This window comes from Pyrus communis, chromosome 16, assembly GCF_041283825.1.
Source record: "Pyrus communis isolate YQ-2024b chromosome 16, ASM4128382v1, whole genome shotgun sequence".
Lineage (NCBI taxonomy): Eukaryota > Viridiplantae > Streptophyta > Magnoliopsida > Rosales > Rosaceae > Pyrus > Pyrus communis.
In genome coordinates, this window is record NC_142580.1 from 29,149,969 (window position 1) to 29,169,178 (window position 19,210).

Below are 19,210 nucleotides of genomic sequence, written 5' to 3' on the forward strand. Positions count from 1 at the left end.
ACAAAGCAATTCCCTAGAGTTCTATAATCCAATGCGGGTTGTAGAATTAGGTAGTTGTACCCTGGTTGAGCAAACGTTGTAGAACCACAAGCACATGAGTGGGACGGAAATACTGTTCGAAGGACATAACGTTTGTGCTAGCCTCTATCTTCAATTCATTCAAGTTAGTATCATTTTAATTTTTTTTTTACTATAACATAATTGCATTCTGTATTACAAGTATTTTTGAATAATAAAGTATAAGTATTTCGGTTCTGTATTTCTATTATTTTATTGTTTCTAAATTGTTCTCCAACATCTTGTTCAATTACTTGATTAGAAGTTCTTATATTTGACACATTCTGCTTTTTTATGTAGGGTAATTTTAGAATGCATGATGATTTTTAGAGTGGTAATAACAACTCTCTTTTTGTATTACATCTCTTTCTATTGCAGGTATTCCAAGTCGACCAAAAGGAATAAAAAAAGTCTATGTGAGACGGTTTTAAAATGCAAAGAAAATGAATTAAATAATTATAAGGGCAAATCGAAGTGAGAATAATGCAAAAGATTTTCAAAATAATTTAAGTAGTTAAGAATTTTTACGTCTGCATCATTTTCACTTCGATTTGCCTTTTCTCCAATATCAGTTCTTCCAATTGAGAGTGTGATTCCTACATCGATGAATTAAAAGAACCTTGCATAGGCTTATAGTAAAATTTTAGCCACTCTCGTTGTTTCCGATTGGTTTTTGGGTAAAACCTCAATTTATTCATGCTATCAAAACAAGTTATCCATGTAATATATATTGCCCTAGCGTCATACAAGAAGGAATCACTACAAAAAAAAATCCTTTGCCAGACGGAATAATTTGTTGGGCCAAATACATTTTCGTCGCCTAAACTTTCAGCCGAGGAGATTCGTTAGTGATGTAAAAGCTGTCTCTCAAAGTTTACCGGATGAAACTTTGAAACCGTCAGGCAACGGCATTTTCCTTGACAAAATTTCCGATGACCATTTTGTCGGCCAAAAATGCATTGACCAACTATACTAGATGAACTACACATGCCCGACCAAAGTTTTTTTATTGAACAAAGTTTAAATTTACAGAAAAAAAAAAAAAAAAAAGAGGAAATATATTTAGCCTGACGACATTTTCGCTGGGTAAACTTTATGCAACAACAAAACCTTATCCTACTAAGTGAGGCTGGCTCTTATTGGATATTACTCCGAGATGAAATATGGTTCGTCGGACAATATTTAGTTAGGTAAATAGTATTTTCTAGTACTGAATGAGCATATTAAAAGTATAAATCACACATTAAAATTTAAGAACCTTTGCATGCTTATAAGAATATTTCGTCTTACAAATAGTATTTTTTTGGTGGTGAATGAGCATATCCAAATTATAAATCTCAGATTAAAATTTAAGAACCTTTGCAGGCTTATAAGAAATTTTGGTCAGTCCCTCTTTTACCAATTGATTTTACGACCGTTCGACTTCTTTCACTTCTGTTCAGATAATGGATGCCAATTTTTATTTGTGGTCTTCAATTTGGCATCGGATTTGCCTTATAGGATAGAAATTTTCTAATTTCTTATTATCGAGAACCCAAAAAGGAATAAAGAAAATAAAATAATTGAAACATCTCAAGAAATGATACCTTCTTTACGTTGAACAAAATAATGATACCTTATTTCGAGTCTGTAGTTGTATTCAAATCGGAAACGAAGGGTTACAAAACATCTCACCAAAGCAAGTTCTATCCTAATTTCCCAATCCTATGGAAATAGATTTGCCTCGCACAGCGTCCACCAATCCTATTGATTTGATTCCTACCTTCATCAACATCATACATCCAAGTCCCAACATGCTACAACACCTAATTCACCACTTGCCAAAATAATATAATGACCTTTTGGGTCAACATCGGATCCAAAAACAAAAAATTTAACTTTAGTTCTGTTTTTTCTGTTGTGTTTCAGATTGTATTTTCATTCAATCTCCTTTATTTCTTCCTCTCTTCCACCACCATATACTTTTCTCATATCTTAAGCATAACCGTTGATGTTAGTGAAAATAAGGGATGAAGAAAAGTTGATGAAGGATGATGGGAGAAATGTATAAGAAAATGGCCATAAAATAAAAACTAAAACAAAAAACTATTTTGAGTGTTTCAATTTCAAGATTTTATTTATTAGCACCCAACGTAATGTTGGAAACGAGAAAAACTTGTGTAAGGCTTAACTTGTCACTGGACCATGCTGAGTGGCATTACACACCGCTTGTAACTTATTACTAAGTGTTAAACATAAATATGATTTCTTATTTTTTGTTTTATATCAAAATAAAATTAAAAACGTAAAGCACTATTTCTTCAAGAAACTAAAATTGTTAAAATAAAACTCACAACCCCAGTCCAACCTTCCTCCATCTGCAAACCCGCCCATGGACTCTTCTCTCTCGTTGGTCGGTGTCCCCAACGCCGTCAATTCTCCTCCCTTACTACTCAGCCTCCCCCTTCCCTGATTCCCCAATCTTTCATATTTCGCTCTCATGATTGCTTATAATTAAAGAAAAATTAATGAAAATGGCTTGAAAACTTTGAGTTTTAATGACAATGACAAAATAAAAGGTAAAGTGAATATTACTAGGATTGACTTTTTAGTAAAAAAAAAATGTGGTTTTTCATTAAAGTGAAGAATATTAGAAACTTTTTGTTAAAGTTCCCTATAATTAATTCAATTTCACATCAATAGTCCATAGTATTTGAAAACCGGTGAAAGAAGGCCTTTTAAAAATTTAATTTTTTGTCCTATAGTTCTTTTTTTATATAAATTTTATTATCTATGATATAAATTGCAAATAAGAAATTATACTAATGAAACAATGCTTAACACATGGCAAGTTATGAAGGGCATGGTAGTGCCACTCAGCATAATCTAGTGGTAAGCCAAGATTATTTGTCTTTGACTCTTAAATCCATTATCACTCTACATTGTACAACAAAACTTTAACCAATGAAACTACAAACACATTGAATGAAAAAAATTATGTTTGATGAATGAAACATGAAATTGACGTTTCAGAAGCTTCACATGAAGTAAGACTTCATATTTAACATAGAAAAAAGAGATGGACATGAAATGAAGAATGTATGCACAAGATTGATGTGGTATGACAAATTTTTCGGATGTCTAAGAAAGAGATTTTTTCTTCACTACGTGAAATATGTCTACAAGACACTAAAAGCTATATGTAAAATTGATGGGTCATGAGATTCACTATTATTTCTTCACAGAGAACAGAGAGGTTTGTGTTAATCATATGGCCTCTGAACGTTTTGCCAATTCATGATGCCATGAGTAATCTTTGTTGGATGTTTACAATTAATTGAGGGGTGTGCTATCCGCACACTTCCTTTTACTTCTTATACACTCTTTTAATTTCCGACCATCAGATCGAATGAATTGAAGAAGATCAAATGACAAAAATTAATAAGGAATGTGTGAGAAGTAAAAAGGTTGTGGATATCACACCCCTTAATTGAAATCATTGTTTGTCTTTAGCTTGGAATTGGATCAAAAAAACACTGTTAGGTTGAAGCTTTCATACCATGAATATAGAAGAGGGTGGAGGAAAATCCAAGAGAAAGTCCAAGAAAAAAATATAAGCTTCAAAGAAAATTCCTGAGGTGAAAAGTATTGGAGAACCAATTATTATTATTTTTTTTTGGTTACCTTAATTACAAGAACAACTAAATATACAATTTAAGCTTTAGGTTGCAGACTGAAGCTGGTTCGAATAATTATTTTGCGCCAACGTTATTCAACCATAATCTGGTTGACAGTTTGAGATACCGCTGGACGAAGTATGTAGATTTCAGTTCAACAACTGCGCGTGTACTTTATTGGGTGCAAACATTTAAATACAAGATATGAATTGCTCATGTTTTTACGCATGTATGGAGTAGCACCGTATTCTCATGGCTTCCGGAGTCAAATGAACTAGGGTTTGTCCCCCATTTTCTTAGTCTTAAATTGCTATAGGACTCAGAAGCTCATATTTGATTATTTATTCCAATACATAGCAAAAGTGGGAGTCTTTTTATTTTCATTCCAGACGGGTAAATGGGTAAGGAATTTGGGTAAACCGGTAAAACTGAAGAGTGTGGATGTATGTAGAAAAGTGGGTGTATGTAAAAAAATGTAAGGTATATGTTGAGAAAGTATGTAAGAAGTATTAAAATATAGGATAAATTAAGTTTTCAACCGTCATTTTCTTTTCTTATTAATTGAAGCCTTATCACTTTTTTTTTTTTTTTTTTTTTATCAATGTCCGTTGACTTTTATCTATGTCATTAATTGCATTTGAAATTATTTACATGTCATTAGATGTCAATATTAAGAATGAAAAAAAAAATTATTAACCATTTCCAAATATATCTTTTTATTATTTTTCATATATTTCTATTTTTAATTTGTATCCTTTTTTAAATTTATATCAAAATTCTTTTTATTTTTTATTTTTTACCCATATTTTAAATTCTATTATGTACCCATATTTTTTTGCTAAATGTACCCATACTAATTACATTTATTTTTGTATGTTTTAAAATATATCTATAGTTATTTCTTAAAGTATATTAATTATTACATGGGTACATTATATTTTTCGTATAACTATATGAAGAACAATATTATTATATTATTGATTATTACATGGGTACATTATTTTTTTAGTATAACTATATGAAGAACTATTTTATTATATTTGTTGCTGTCCTATTAGATTAGGAATGTGATTGTGTAAATCCTAGTGTGTCTAGGGATATCTTGGAATATTCCCTACGGTTAGATATTATCCTATTAGAGTTATAATATTATTAGGGTAACGAATTAACCTTCCCTCCTACTATAAATAAAGGCACAATGGGTGAAATAGATCACACCTCACAATTACACATATCTCTCTTCCTTCTCTATGTGCCTCACCCCGCCTCTCTCTGGCCTCCGTAATTGTTCTGTAAATTATGCCTACAACACGTTATCGGCACGCACGCTCTTGACTCTGCGCTAAAGAGAGTTTATACTTCAATCATAGAAGTATTATGTTTTAATCATTTTTTATGATTAATTCTTTTATTAAATTGATCTACATGCTATTGATTCAATTTAATTTTTCTTTGTTAAATGTGATACAACGCATTGGAGATGCAATTCCGGCTTTCCGAGAAGGATCTTCCACAAATTCAAAAGCTTTTTTTGTTTTCTGCCAATCAGGTACTCTTAAAATAAAGGAAGATATTTGAATTAACCATGAAGCATGAAAACATTCACCATAATGCATGAACCCTTTACATTTATATTTTCCTTCCGATATATATATTGTATATGTTTCATGTATTTGTCAATATATATACGTTTCATGCATTACACAATTTTTGCTATGTGGAATTTGTAAGTCAAAGAATAGAAAAAAATTAGAAGCATTTAGGGTTATTCAAACCCTAAGAATTTCGAAAAAAATTCAAAATTTATGGGAAATTTGCGGCTGAGCAGTAGCCTACAGTCGCTCCACCATGCCGACTTGACACTAAGCCGAGCCTGCAGCTCGAGGCTTGGGAGTTAGAATGACGTCCGTGTGAGACCATTTTTTTTTTTTTTTTTTTTTTACTTTGCTGTATGCGTAGAACAGGCTTTCGGCCTGGGTTTAAAATTTTCATGGGCCTGCAGCCTCTCCAAGTAGCATAATAACCTCACTGGGCCCCATTCTGACAAGCCAGCGGTGCTGGCTTGTCACGCTCACTCGGCCCACCAAGCCAGCATTGCTAAGCTTGTCCAGCACTACATTGAAGCCAGCGAAGCTGGGCTTTTCGCGCACCAGCCCAAAGCCTGTAAATGCTAGGCTCCCTCCCATGTTTTTCGCCCGCCTCCAGCAGCCTATGAGTTGTTGGGGGTTTCCTATACCTTCGGCCTAAATGTTGCAACAAGTCTGCAGCTTACCCTGCAGTGGACTAGGCTACTTGGCAGCCGTGTCCCCAAGCCCAATGACCTACAATATTTTACTTGTTGCAGGGCCGTGTATTGCAGCCAGCCAACACACGCTAGGCTACATTCTTTTTTCGACCCAATGCCATAATTTGGCATCCTCAGCTTCTTAATCATACCCAAATATTTTTGGGACATTTTTTGGTTAACGCTAATTAAGCTATAATTCACTTGTCACTAGGCCCACCGCCAATTGAAGCTAATAAGACCCGAATGCCATTATTTTGCTTCCACGATCGACCCCGTATGGTCCCGATTTAATGAATTAATTAAAAGTGATCAACAATCCATTAATCTGACAAGAAATTCAAAATTATTAGCCAGAAGCTCACTTTTGAAGTTTATAAATCCAATCAAATTTTGACTTCCAATTTTTTTAACTCTCCTGAAGCAGCATTGTAAAGAGTGGAAGTTTACCAAATTTACTACCATAAATGTGAGAAAAAGGTATAGACCCAGCCTCGGCTAGAGTCTACCGAATGGCTCGACCCAATTCGGTCAAGGCCTACCGATTGGTGGTGCCCTGCTTCGGCAAGGATGCACCAAAGGGCATGCTCTACTTTAGTAGAAATGCACCAAACGGGTATTGCTCTGCTTCAGTAGAGGCCTACTGAACAGGCCCTTCTAGCTTCGGCTAAGAGCCTACTAAACCCAAGTCTGGGTCTGTTTCTTTCACAATCCAATTTCGAGTTCATTTTTACAACCTATGGGAGAATCAGGGATTGCCAAGGTGTAGCATCATGCCGAAGCATGATCCTTGGCACCTAAAACCTAAAACTTCAAGAATTAGGGTTATTGTTCCCAAACCTTAACCCTGCAGAATCTACTTCCATCTCGATGGAATAAATCATTGGTTATGCACTTGTTTATGCCCTTACCAATGTTGTTGAGGAGTACCATTCTAGTAGTCAATATGTGAGATTGATTTTGCTCCACCAAACATTGTTGGAAAAGCAGAATTTTGACATGAATGGCCATGTTGGCCGAATCCACCTTAGTAACCATGGTTTACTTTGTGAACATTTTTCTATGTTCTTGGATTCACATTTGGTGTTTGTTGTAGTTATGGATAAACTTATTGATATCCTCGAATATGAATTAATTGAATCATGTTTCTTAATATATGTGACCAAATTCATTTAAACATGCGATTAGGTAGGAATGTGGGAAATTAGTTGTCTGGATGAATGCGATACTACGCACGCTAACTTTATACCTAAATCACATCCTTAACAATGACTTCAGGTCTATCTAACCTGATTAGGAGCATTGGCACACTCCTCGTTGTATGAATGGCACTAAAGTACCATTTAAGAGACCTTATATTCTCCCCGTTCTGGAAGAACGTTGTTCAGTTTTAAGGATATTTGAGAGAACAATGATCATGAATGAAACCACTGAAGAAAATAGAGTGAAATATCCTTGCACCACCTCCAAAAAAGAGCCTGAAGCTTTGATTTGGGGCCAATGGGCTATCTCCCAACTGGGAACACACCACATGTGGTTAGCCTGGAGCCTCGTGATTAAATAGTTTACTTGCCTTGGCAAGACCGTTTGGGACACTTAGGTCGAATAAAGATGCCACAACGCATCTCCTTACCCGAAGTAATGATGTTATGCTTACAAGCACGCTTTGCCAAACCTACTCATTTAAGGAATTTGATTTTTAAATCATCCCTAGCAAAGATAGGAAATGACCCTCTTTTCATAGTGGATTCAAGGGAATATATGTGGACTAATCCAACCAAAATGCGGACCATATAAATACTTATAGTTTTGGTTGATGAATTGTCAAACTGGTCACATGTTTGTCCACACACATTGCTGCTGAACCTCCTGCCCAATTTTAAGGGTTCACCACCTACTTATCCCATAAAGTCTAGAAAGCTGGATAATGCCGAAAAGTTTATACCGACAGTTTTTGATAAGTATTGCATGTCTTTTGGGTTTATAATTGAACATCAAATTTCCATGTTCACCCCAAGACAACCTTGTAAAGCGATCATAAAGCATAATTTAATTGATCGCCTGGACCTTAGTGAACACCCCAAGTTTTCGGTTTCTGCCAAGGGTTATCAATCTTGTACGCATCTATGTTGGTCCGCCTTAAGGCCTATTGCCACCCAAGCTATTCAACGTTACAGTTGGTTACTGGGTACGACCCTGACATTTGTACTTACACGTTTTGGGTGTGCATTCCATGTGCCAAGTTGCATCGCCGCAGCGTACCAGTTTAGGTCCTCACAGAATGTTGTGAATCTTTATCGATCATGATTCTCCTTCACACTAGCTCCCTTAGAGCTCTTGCAAGTGATCATTTTATCGATCATTTGCAGATTATCACTTCAATGAGACAGTCTTCTCGTCATTAGGTGGAGATAAGAACGTCAACATTCCTGTAGAACAACGCAAACTTGCATGGATATTGTCCATTATGTCTCATCTCGATCCTTATACTGCACAAGTGTGATGAGCAAGTGCAATGAATTCTAGCTTTCAGAATGTTGCTCCAGACATATTCCGCTGATCTAGCTAAAGTGACGAGATCATATACCTACTGTAAACTTGCCTCCAAGGATAAATGTACTTAACGGATTTCGAGTCAACATCCCCGAATAATGTGCCACCTTTGTTGGACGGTTTGGCTGCTCTTGTTGGACGATCTGGTCCACTGGCGGATAACCAATCAATTTGTCTTAGCTTGAAGCATGGCATATCACTCTGTTTATCGAATTCACTTCCTAGAAGAGGAAGGTCACGGCACACAATGAATCCATACTTGATCGTTGTCTCAAATCATTTCCATCTCATGAGAGTAATCCAAATTACTCCTAAGACTTGAAGTTCTTGGTCCAGTATACTAGTTTGGATGAGATAATGGAATTGGAATGAGATTATCATCGACGATATTTTCACTCATTTGGTAGCTACCGACTTAAATGAAAAGCAACGATATCGAACCGTGTTTTGTTGATCAGTGACAACGCAAAACTGATTGGACAACCGAAATCACAGTCTAGGTTTAAATTTCTTACCAAAGTGTGTTTGGACCTATCGTTCATACATTACACAAGGTAATGCTGTTGTGTTACTTATGGGAAAGGAAACATACCGAGATGAATGAAATAATGCGATATGATGCATGCCTTACGACGCAGGTTTCTCTCAAACGCCCTGTGATTGATTGCAGCATTACGAATGTGGTTAGTCTTTCTCCATAGGGATATAGATACAAAGATTTATATGTAAGTTCCCGAAGAATTACATGGACTGGTGTAAATATATCAAAACCACAGAACACCCTCTTAACTTGTTTAAGGCATTCACTTACGGATTGAAACAATCCAATGGATGTGATATACCTGTCTAAGTGATTATTTGATCAGTTAGAGATGAATTATGCCCTTGTGTGTTAAATTATGAAGTCTTATTCCGAATTGTTAGAGTTAAAGTTTATGTTAATGACATGCATCTCACTAAGACTCTGGAAGAGTTTCAGGAAACTGTCTCACACCTAAAGACAAAATTTGAGATGATGGATGTTAGGAAAACTCATCTTGACTTGAAGTTCAAGCGTTGTTTTGATGCGACATTGGCCTACCAATCAAACTACACCCCGGTGTTACCTTTGAAGAGTTTATGGAAGAGGTTATGGAATCTGAAGTTCCATATCTGAGTTCAATTTTGTGCTTGTTGTACTTAGCTCATTGCAATTAGAAAAGACGTCTCCTTCACTGTTGATCTATTGATAATGATGCAGCACTGCACCTACACACAACCACTGAATTGGTATTAAGGACGTTTTTCCAATACCCTGAAAGGTATTATGGATTTGGGCTAATCCCAACGCATCCCGATTGGATTTAATCCTCTTGATCCTCGAAATAATGCTTGCCTTGTTTGTTATGATAACGTTGGTTACTTATCAAACCTACACAAGGTAAACCCCCTAATGGTTATGTCTTTACCTTTAGGGATACCGCAATATCTTGGAGGTCCACAATTCGACCTTAGTTGTGAAATCTTCGAATCATTCCTAGGCTCACCTTAATTCACTATGCCACATGTGAGACATGGTTAGGAGTTCTTGTTGAGCATATTCGAAGTACTTGTAGTTTTTCATCCATTGTTGAGTTCCGATGATGATCCATGAAGACTATGCCTTATGTATCCACCCGACCAAGACATGTTACATCAACGAAGTCAACACCAAGACATATTGTGTCTATATCATATCAACAAAACGTCATAAGATTAAAGTCATGCAAGCCGATCCTAGACAACATTGTCGACCTTCACACAACATCATTACTGAAGTCAACCTTGCAGAAGCTTGTCCGAGGAATTGGTATATCTAACTATTCGTATGCAATGCTTGTAGTTCTCATTTGGAAGTTCTGTCAAACTCAGGGGCAGTATCCAGAAGTATACTCACTTGAACTTAATGTACTCTTTTTCCCTATGATTAGGAGCATTTTTCCCATTGGGTTTTTGCTACCTAACTAGGTTTTGACGAGGCATCCATCCTAGGCTGGTCATACCCTTGTGAGTTCTTCTACTTGCGTCTAGAAGATGTATACTTTTGATGTAATTCAACTTCTCACATTTCTCCTTAGTCTATGTTTTTTATCCCACCTTGGGTTTTACCATAGCGAGGTTTTGTGAGTTTTACCTTTTATGCATTCTTCCATTGATTTGAGACTCGCATTCGCTTATTGGGCTGACAACTTCATCAACTGTACTTACTTCATCACTGAAGACTTGATGCGTCATTTAGTTGAGTATTTACACACTCAAGGGGGAGTGTTGCAGTCCTATTAAATTAGGAATGTGATTATGTAAATCGTAGTGTATCTAGGGATATCTAATATTCCCTAGGGTTAGATATTATCCTATTAGAGTTGTAATCATATTAGGATAAGTAATTAACCTTCCCTACTACTATAAATAAAGGTACAATGGGGTGGAAGAGAACACACCTCACAATTACACATCTCTTTCTTCCCTCTCTATGTGCCGCACCCCCTCTCTCTCTGGCCTCCATAATTGTTTAGTAAATTGTGCCTACAACAATATTATTGATTTTTAAGTAATTTTTATGTTGTAAAAATATTATTTGAATTTGTTTAAACTTCATAAGTGGGATATTAAATGCATAATGCAAGAGTTAAATTTCTTGAATGGTTTTAGGGACCTCAATTAAATTATTTAAACAAACAAGGTTTTATTCTAACAATTAGGTTAACTAAGGACCGGAACTAAAATGACCCTAAATTTTAATTGAAAAAGAAAATGTGGAGTGTATTAAGTATGTGGAGTGAATTCAATAATATGTGGGGTGTTAAGATAACAAGCCTTTTATTTTCCTTCATTAACCTTTATTTTTTCCTCCCTCACTTATCATTATTTTTCATCTCTTCTACGGCCCATATAGTTTTCATACATCTTTTGGACAAAAAGTGAAAAAAAACAAACAAAAAACTGTCGTACGCCTGTTTAACTGAACAACTAAAAGGATAGAGAGAAGGGCTACAACACGACAAGAAAGAGAAGAGAGATGTTTGATTCTGAGATATATCTAATCTCAGCCATTGTGCCTTTATATATAGTAGTAGGGAAAGTGAATTACTTAGCCCAATAGAATTACAACTCTAATAGGATAATATCTAAACTACAAGATTTGGTAGAATCCCACAAGGATATCTCAAGATATAATAGGATTTACACGATCACATTTCTAAACCATTAGGACTGCAACACTCTGCCTTGAGTGTGTAAATACTCAAACAAGACGTCACATCAGGTCTTCGGCAAATAAAGTAGTTGATGAAATCGTTGGCACAACGGGCGAATGTGAGTCTCAAATTAACTAAAGGATGCATTAGTAGTAAAATTCATAAAACCTTGCTATAGTAAAATCCAATATAGGTGAAAAACCTATACACTAAGGAGAAACGTGAGAAATATGCATAATATCAAAACTAAACGTCATACAAGACAAAAATAAGAAACTTCACAAGGGTATGACCAGCTCAGGATGGTAGCAAAATAATGATGCTTGGATCATAGATCATATTAGTTTTGGAAGCCAAGCAGTTAGAAAAATATAGCCTAGTGTGACTTTAGCCAAGAACACGCCAAAGTATATGGGTGTGGCTAAGAAGCGAAGTTTCCAAAATATGGCATTGGGTCAAAAAATGACGCAGCCCACCACGTAATGGCTAGCTGCATGATACACAGCTTTGCAGCAAAAGTTGCAGGCCTATTTTTTCTAGGCTAGGGACATGGGATGCAACTAGCAGCAGGCCGAGGAAGGGTGATGCCCAGCAACACAAAGTTGTTGAAGGTGGACCGAGGCGTGGAGAAGCCCAGAAAGCATCAGGCTTGCTGGTAATGGGCTGGGGCTGAAGACGAAGCCTAGTAAAGCTCAAAAGCTTGTTGGAGGCGGACTGAGGCTGCATGCCCAAAGGAAGGAAAAACCCAAGCCTTAAGCATGGTTGTCTTCACCCGCAACAAGCCCAAAGGTTGCTTCCTTGGGTCACGTCGAACAACGCGTCCAGTGGCGCTTGCCAACACAACTTGATTATAAGCTAACTAGCATGGCTCAGCGAGTTAGCATAAAAACTTCGAGATTTTATATTATTTTTTCGAATTTTTAGGGTTTGGAAAAACCTTAAATTGCTTCCATTTTGTTTCGATTCTTAAACTCACAAATTCCATATAGCGAATTTATAGTTGTGTTATGCATGAACGTGTGTGTGTATATATATATATATATATATTGACAAAGATATAAAATATACAATATATATATAGGAAGGTAAATATAAATGTAAGGGGTTCATGCATCACGGTCGTTGAAAATACCAAACATGGATTTTAAGAGAACCTGATTGGAAGAAAACAATTAAGGCTTTGGATTTGTAGAACAATGTTCTCCATGAATGATCAGTTCCTTAGTCTCAGTGTCCTTAGCGTCAGGTTAGAGCGTATTGATAAAATGTTGTAGGCCTATTTAACTGAACAACTAAAAGGTCAGAGTAAGGGGATGCAGGATGGCAAGAGAGAAGAGAGAGATGTGTGATTCTGAGGTGTATCTGATCTTACCCCATTGTGCCTTTATTTATTATGGTAGGAAGGTGAATTCCTTAACCGTAAAGGATTACAACTCTAATAAGATAATATTTAATCTACAAGATATGATAGAATCCCCCAATGATATCCCAAGATATAATAGAATTTACACGATCACATTCCTAAACGATTAGGACAAGAAGCCCTAAGTATTATCAAGCCATATTATATACAGTAAGAAATTATCACACATCAATCATGTAGGTCAATTGCTAGTAATTTTAGGGCTCTACATTGAAGCCTTTAATAAGATTACACTTCAAGATAAATGCTTCAAATTAAAAAAATTTGGCTACAATACGTACATTATAACCATCTCAACAGTCTAATGACAATTGTATAACATACATACAAAGGTGAACAAAGGTGAACAAAGGAAGGATCGGTTAGTTCAGCTAGTAAGAATGGCAAGTACTCAGCTAAGTCGGGGTACCGTTGGATTCAATTGAGGACAATTGGATTGAGGGATCATCGTCAATCAGGCGTTCAATTGGTCCCAAATGAATTATGGAGAGTTGTTTGGCAGTTGGTAGTGCCCCCAAAGATTCATCATTTCCTTTGGTTATCGCTGCACAATGGCCTCGCAACTAGAGTGGCTTTCTTTAGAAGGCGGTCCTTCCCTACCCAAACTTTTCCTATTTGTCTTTGTCAAGAGGAAACTATTGGGTATTTTTTCTCCTTTGTTTGTGGGTGGAAACAATTTGGTTTGGAAGAGCTCTAAACTATAGAGTTGATAGATCAGGTATTCAATCATGGGTGCTTTGGTTGCAGGTAGATTTATCTTCAAACCTTAAATCCATGGCCAACAGGAAGTGGGTTCAGTCATATGTTGTTTTCACTTGTTGGTTTATTTGGAAAGCCCGTTGTGATTTTGTTTTCAATCCAGTACTAATCAATCCCACCAAGGTGGTGTTGGCTTTATCAAATGCAATGGGATCATTCTTGGATACGGTGAGGGCATCGGGGACTATTAGGTCTGCGGTGAATGCTCCGAAGGGTTAGGTATCTGGGTGGCTTGTTCCTAACTCTCTGTATTCACAAATTAATGTTGATGCTAGCTGGTCTAATGAGACTAAATTAGGTTTTACTAGGGTGGTGATGTGGGCTTAGGGGGATCGCGTTTTTGCAGCAGCGAGGTACTCTATTATGGCTCACAATGTTGCGGTGGTTCAAGCATTAACACTGCTTCATAGGTGTGAATTGGGCACCTCTTTGGGTATTAGATCAATAATTCTCAAATCGGACTCTCTCGAAATCGTATCTTGTCTCCTGATTTTCTTGAAAATGGCTATTAGAAAGCTTACCTGGCAAGGGTCAAACAATTGAGTGGGCCTTTCTAGAATTGTCGCTGGTCTTGGGTGCTAAGATCAGCCCATATGGCAGCGGATGTTCTTACGTCGATTGGTTTTCTGGAGATGTGTGATTATGTTTCGGTTGATAGGCCCTCATCTTCATTGGTAAATGTTTTAAGCAAGGATGATCTTCCATGTCCGCATTAATTTTGTTGTGGTGGTGTTTGGGGTGACGCTTTCACTTGGTTGAAGCGTCTTCTGGATGTATCCCCTTTCACTGCTTTCGCCTTAGTCTATCTTCCTAGGTGTTTGCCTCTCAATAGGCTTTCGTGTACCTTTTGGCTTCTTAGCCCTGGATTGAAGTTCCTAGTTTCCAGAAAAAAAAAAAAAAAAAAAAAAAAAAAAAAAAAAAAAACCAAAAACAGAGAAGGAGTTTGTAAACAAATCAAAATAGCACATTTGGCTTTGACGACCAAATCCCTAATAAAATAGCAGATGTGTGAGCATGATTGGAAGCTAAGGCCAAAGCATCCACATGAATAGCATTAAAGCAAAGCACATGACGAAAAGAAAGAGAACACAATACCTAACACAACCTCACCAAGTTAAATATCTGGCCTTGTCCAAGTTATATGATGTGTCAATAATATTTCACATTTTTTATGCATCAAATTATCATCATTTTTCTAGTTTTGTAACATTTTCCATAAATGTTTGTTAATCAAATGATTGAGTGTTTACTTTTGCCCATGAGATTATGTTTCTCGATTTGTAGATGAAAACACGGATTAACAATGGTCCTCAATAGTTTATTAATAAAATGATAGCTTTTCCAAACTTTTCTAATTTTAAAAGAAAGGGTTAAAAGTTATAAAGTCATTGTTGGCTTCAAATGTTCAAGTATAATAATCATCTTCAATGCATACAAAGTCAAATTTCACTTTTAACTCTTGTGCACGAGAGAAGTATTAAGTCACTTTTAAACTTAAATATAGTAAAACCACTATGTAGTAAAAACCTCCATATAGTTGTAAAAATTTCAAGTCCTAACTTAGGCCAATTATGTATAAGAATAAACTCCACATTGTATTAAGTTATTATTTTTATAGGTCACGTATTAAGGAACTCACCTCCATATGGTAATGATTGTCAATAAGTACAAAAAAACACAATATCACAAATAAAAGTTTAAGATGAACTTGTTATAGGGCCTATTTCACTGAAGAATTATAGTGAAGTGCGGCAAGCATAGAGAGAGAGAATTGGGTGAATTTTGAGGTGTGATTTCTCACCCCATTATGCCTTTATTTATAGTAGTAGGAATGGTTAATTCTTTACTCCAAGAGGATTACAACTCTAATAAGATAATATCTAAAGTATAAGATATAGTATAATCCCGTAAGGATTTCCTAGGATCTACACAATCACATTTCTAAACTATTATGACTCGAAAGCTCCCCCTTTAGTGTGTAAATACTCAAGTAAATGGCGCATAAAGTCTGCAATGATGAAGTAAGTTCAGTTGGTGAAGTTGTCGACGCAATGAGTGAATGCGAATCTCAAATCAACGGAATAATGCATAAAAGGTAAAACTTACAAAACCTCACTATGGTAAAACCCAAGGTGGGATAAAAACCCATAAACTAAGGACAAAGGTGAGAAGTTCCATTCGGTCTAAAGTGTACGTCTTATGGACGCAAGTAACAAGCTCACAAGCGTATAACCAGCCTAGATGGATGCATCGTCATAACCTAGTTAGGTAGCAAAAACCTAGTGGAAAAAATGTTTCTAATCATAGGGAAAAAAAAGTACATTAAGATTAAGTGATTATACTTCTGGATACTTCCCTTGAGTTTGACAAAACTTCCAAACGAGAACTAAATCCATTGCATATGAATAGTTAGGCATACCAATTCTCTGGACAAGTTCTTGGAAGGCAAACTTTGGTAGTGACGTCGTGAAGAGGTCAGCAAGGTTGTGTGGGATCATATTGCTTGACTTCAATCTCCTGATATATATGATGTAGACGCAATATATCTGGCATTGACTTCATTAATGTATCATGTATTGGTCTGATTGATACATGTGGCATAGCTTTCATGGATCGTTGTCGAGACTCATCGATGGATGAAAACCATAGGTACTTCGAATATGCTCAACAAGAACTCTCAACCATGTCTTACGTGTGTCGTAATGAAGTGATGTGAGTCTTGGAACGATTCAAAGATTTCGCAACTAAGGTCATATCGTGGACCTTCAAGATATTGTGATGTCTGTAATGATAGAAACATAACCATCTAGGGATGTGCCTTGTGCTGGTTTGATAAATAAATGAGCCTTTCGGTTCAAAATATTTCATATCACAATTTCCTTACTTATGGCTTCGGCATTAAGCTGATGGTATTTCGTCACCTCTACGGTGGGGTTTCATTGTCAATTTAGTGATAGCTAGCCCTTAGCTAGAAGGCTAATCGGGTCGGGTGTGTTAGTTTGGTAGTAAAGCATAGTCAGTAGAAAATACATTTGCATTGAATGATGCCAGTATATTGTGATGGGATATTGATGTTGACTTGACATAAATATTCTATTTTCCTGTGAGTGAACTGCTGTACTTGGTTTACGACAACTAATTGAGGTATTAGACCAACTAATCCCCATTAGAAAAGTAAGGTTGTACTTAGACAGAGATTTTCGTAAGTCATGGAGCATGTTCAATTGATGACTGAAGATCAAATGACGAAGCTAAGTTTTGGCTAGAAAACAGAAATGATGTAGTAGAAGTTATGAGATGTACGGAAGATCAGAAGATGTGCACCACAAAATTCTTTATGTCAGGAGTGCTAAGTATGGGTGGAAAGCAAAAAAGAGGATGATGTCGGTGAATAGCCAATGACTTGGTTTTTATTCAAGGCAAATTTAAGACTAATTTCTTAAGTTCTAAACTTCAAGTGGTGTGTAGAGACAAAAGTTTCCATCGCTTAAGCAAGGAAATATGTCGGTAGCCGATTAAGAGCGGGAATTTCGGAGATTTATTAATTTGTGTTCAGGATTCAGAAATAACAAAGAAGAAACTGAGAATTAGGTTATAGTAAAATTAACCCATAAATTTTATGTTTGTTTTGTGGTTAATGGTGGAGTTATTTAGGAAGTTGCTTTCTATATAACTCTGAATGTGGAGCAAAATGTAATTTGCAAGAAGAAAGATGAATAGGTAGTGAAGATGGTGTTTAAAAAGAATGGACAACTTTTGGGATCTGCATATGGTAGATCTAAGGTGACTACTGCTCCAGTGAGTAGGATATCAGCGGGTAGTGTGCATTTCTTTGGGAGTGAATCATGAAGTGGTTCTTTCCAAAGGGTTTCTATTTCTTTATGCACTACATGTTTCATTTAATGGTGACAAGAACCGTAGACCGAAGCACATTTACAATTAATTGTGGTTAGCCAGGACATTATTGGAGTAATTTCCCAATTCTAGTAGAATACTGGAATGTCCTTTGGTATGACTTAGCAATTGGACTATGGTTATGGCGACTTACCATAATCGATCGATTTACCAGTTCAATCAATATATTTTTCCTCGAGGCTCAACAACCTTTTCGACAATGGCAACCTCGCAATGTGACTTGGGATAGACATGGCTTAGGCAGCAAATAGGATAGGAGAAATGAAGATCAGTGTGCACGTGATGATTGCAACTGAAGGGAAAACAACAATTCGAACGACATAACTCAATGACACATGTTATGATGAATTTGCAGTAGGTTTTTAAGGATGCATAAATTGAGTCATTATTACCCAGTGTTCATTTTCTTCTTTTTAGATGGTATGTGTTCTTATGAACAATGCATAAATTGAACAGTTTATGCATATTACCCAAAGAGGGGCAAAATAGTAACTTTGCACTCTCAGGGGTTTATAACTTGTTTATCAACTACCATTTTTTTCTCTCCCTCCTTCATTTTTTCCACTGGCCTCACCCCCTCTTCTTTCTTTCTCTCTCTCCTCTCTCTCCTCCATCAGTCTACTTATCTTCTCTCTAATTTCTCATCTCTCATCTTCCACTTGGCCTCGCCCCCCTTTCTCTCTCTTCTCTCCCCATGTTCATTCTCTCTCTTTATACAAAAAAATATATATATACAAATCCTTTAACAAGAGAGATCCCCATTTTTCTAAAAGACATAAGGAGCAGCATCTTGACCTTTAGATTAGCCATAATGAAGTTGTGTGGTTGAGATTAAATAGCTCATAGAATCTTTTTTATCCTTTTTTTTTCCTTTTCATATTTAATTTTCCCTATTTTCTTTTTCTTTTCTGGTTCTCTTCTCTTCTTTGCGACAGAGACGCACATGCATCTCCCACAAACAAAGCTTCCCGCTCAGCCAAATCACAGGCCTTCGCGTCTAACCTTTCAAATTTCAGGTAAGGGTCTCCTCCTCATTCACTATTTTAGGTGATTAGTTTGGATATGGGGTTGAACTATTGGGGTTTATATTTTTTGAATTCTAAACGTAAAAACCTATTTCCGATCTAATTCAGGATGGTTCCAATTTCGAATGGGTCCATAAATTTGGTGGTTTTCTTTCAGGTTTTAGGGTAAAAACCTTTTGAGTTCTAATTCAAATTGGTTACAGATTTGGATGGGTCCATAAATTTGGTGGTTTTCTTTTAAGGTAAAAACCTTTTGAGTGCTAATTCAAATTGGCTTACAAATTTTAAAGTGTTAGTGGAGTAGTTGAATAATTTGGCTTTTG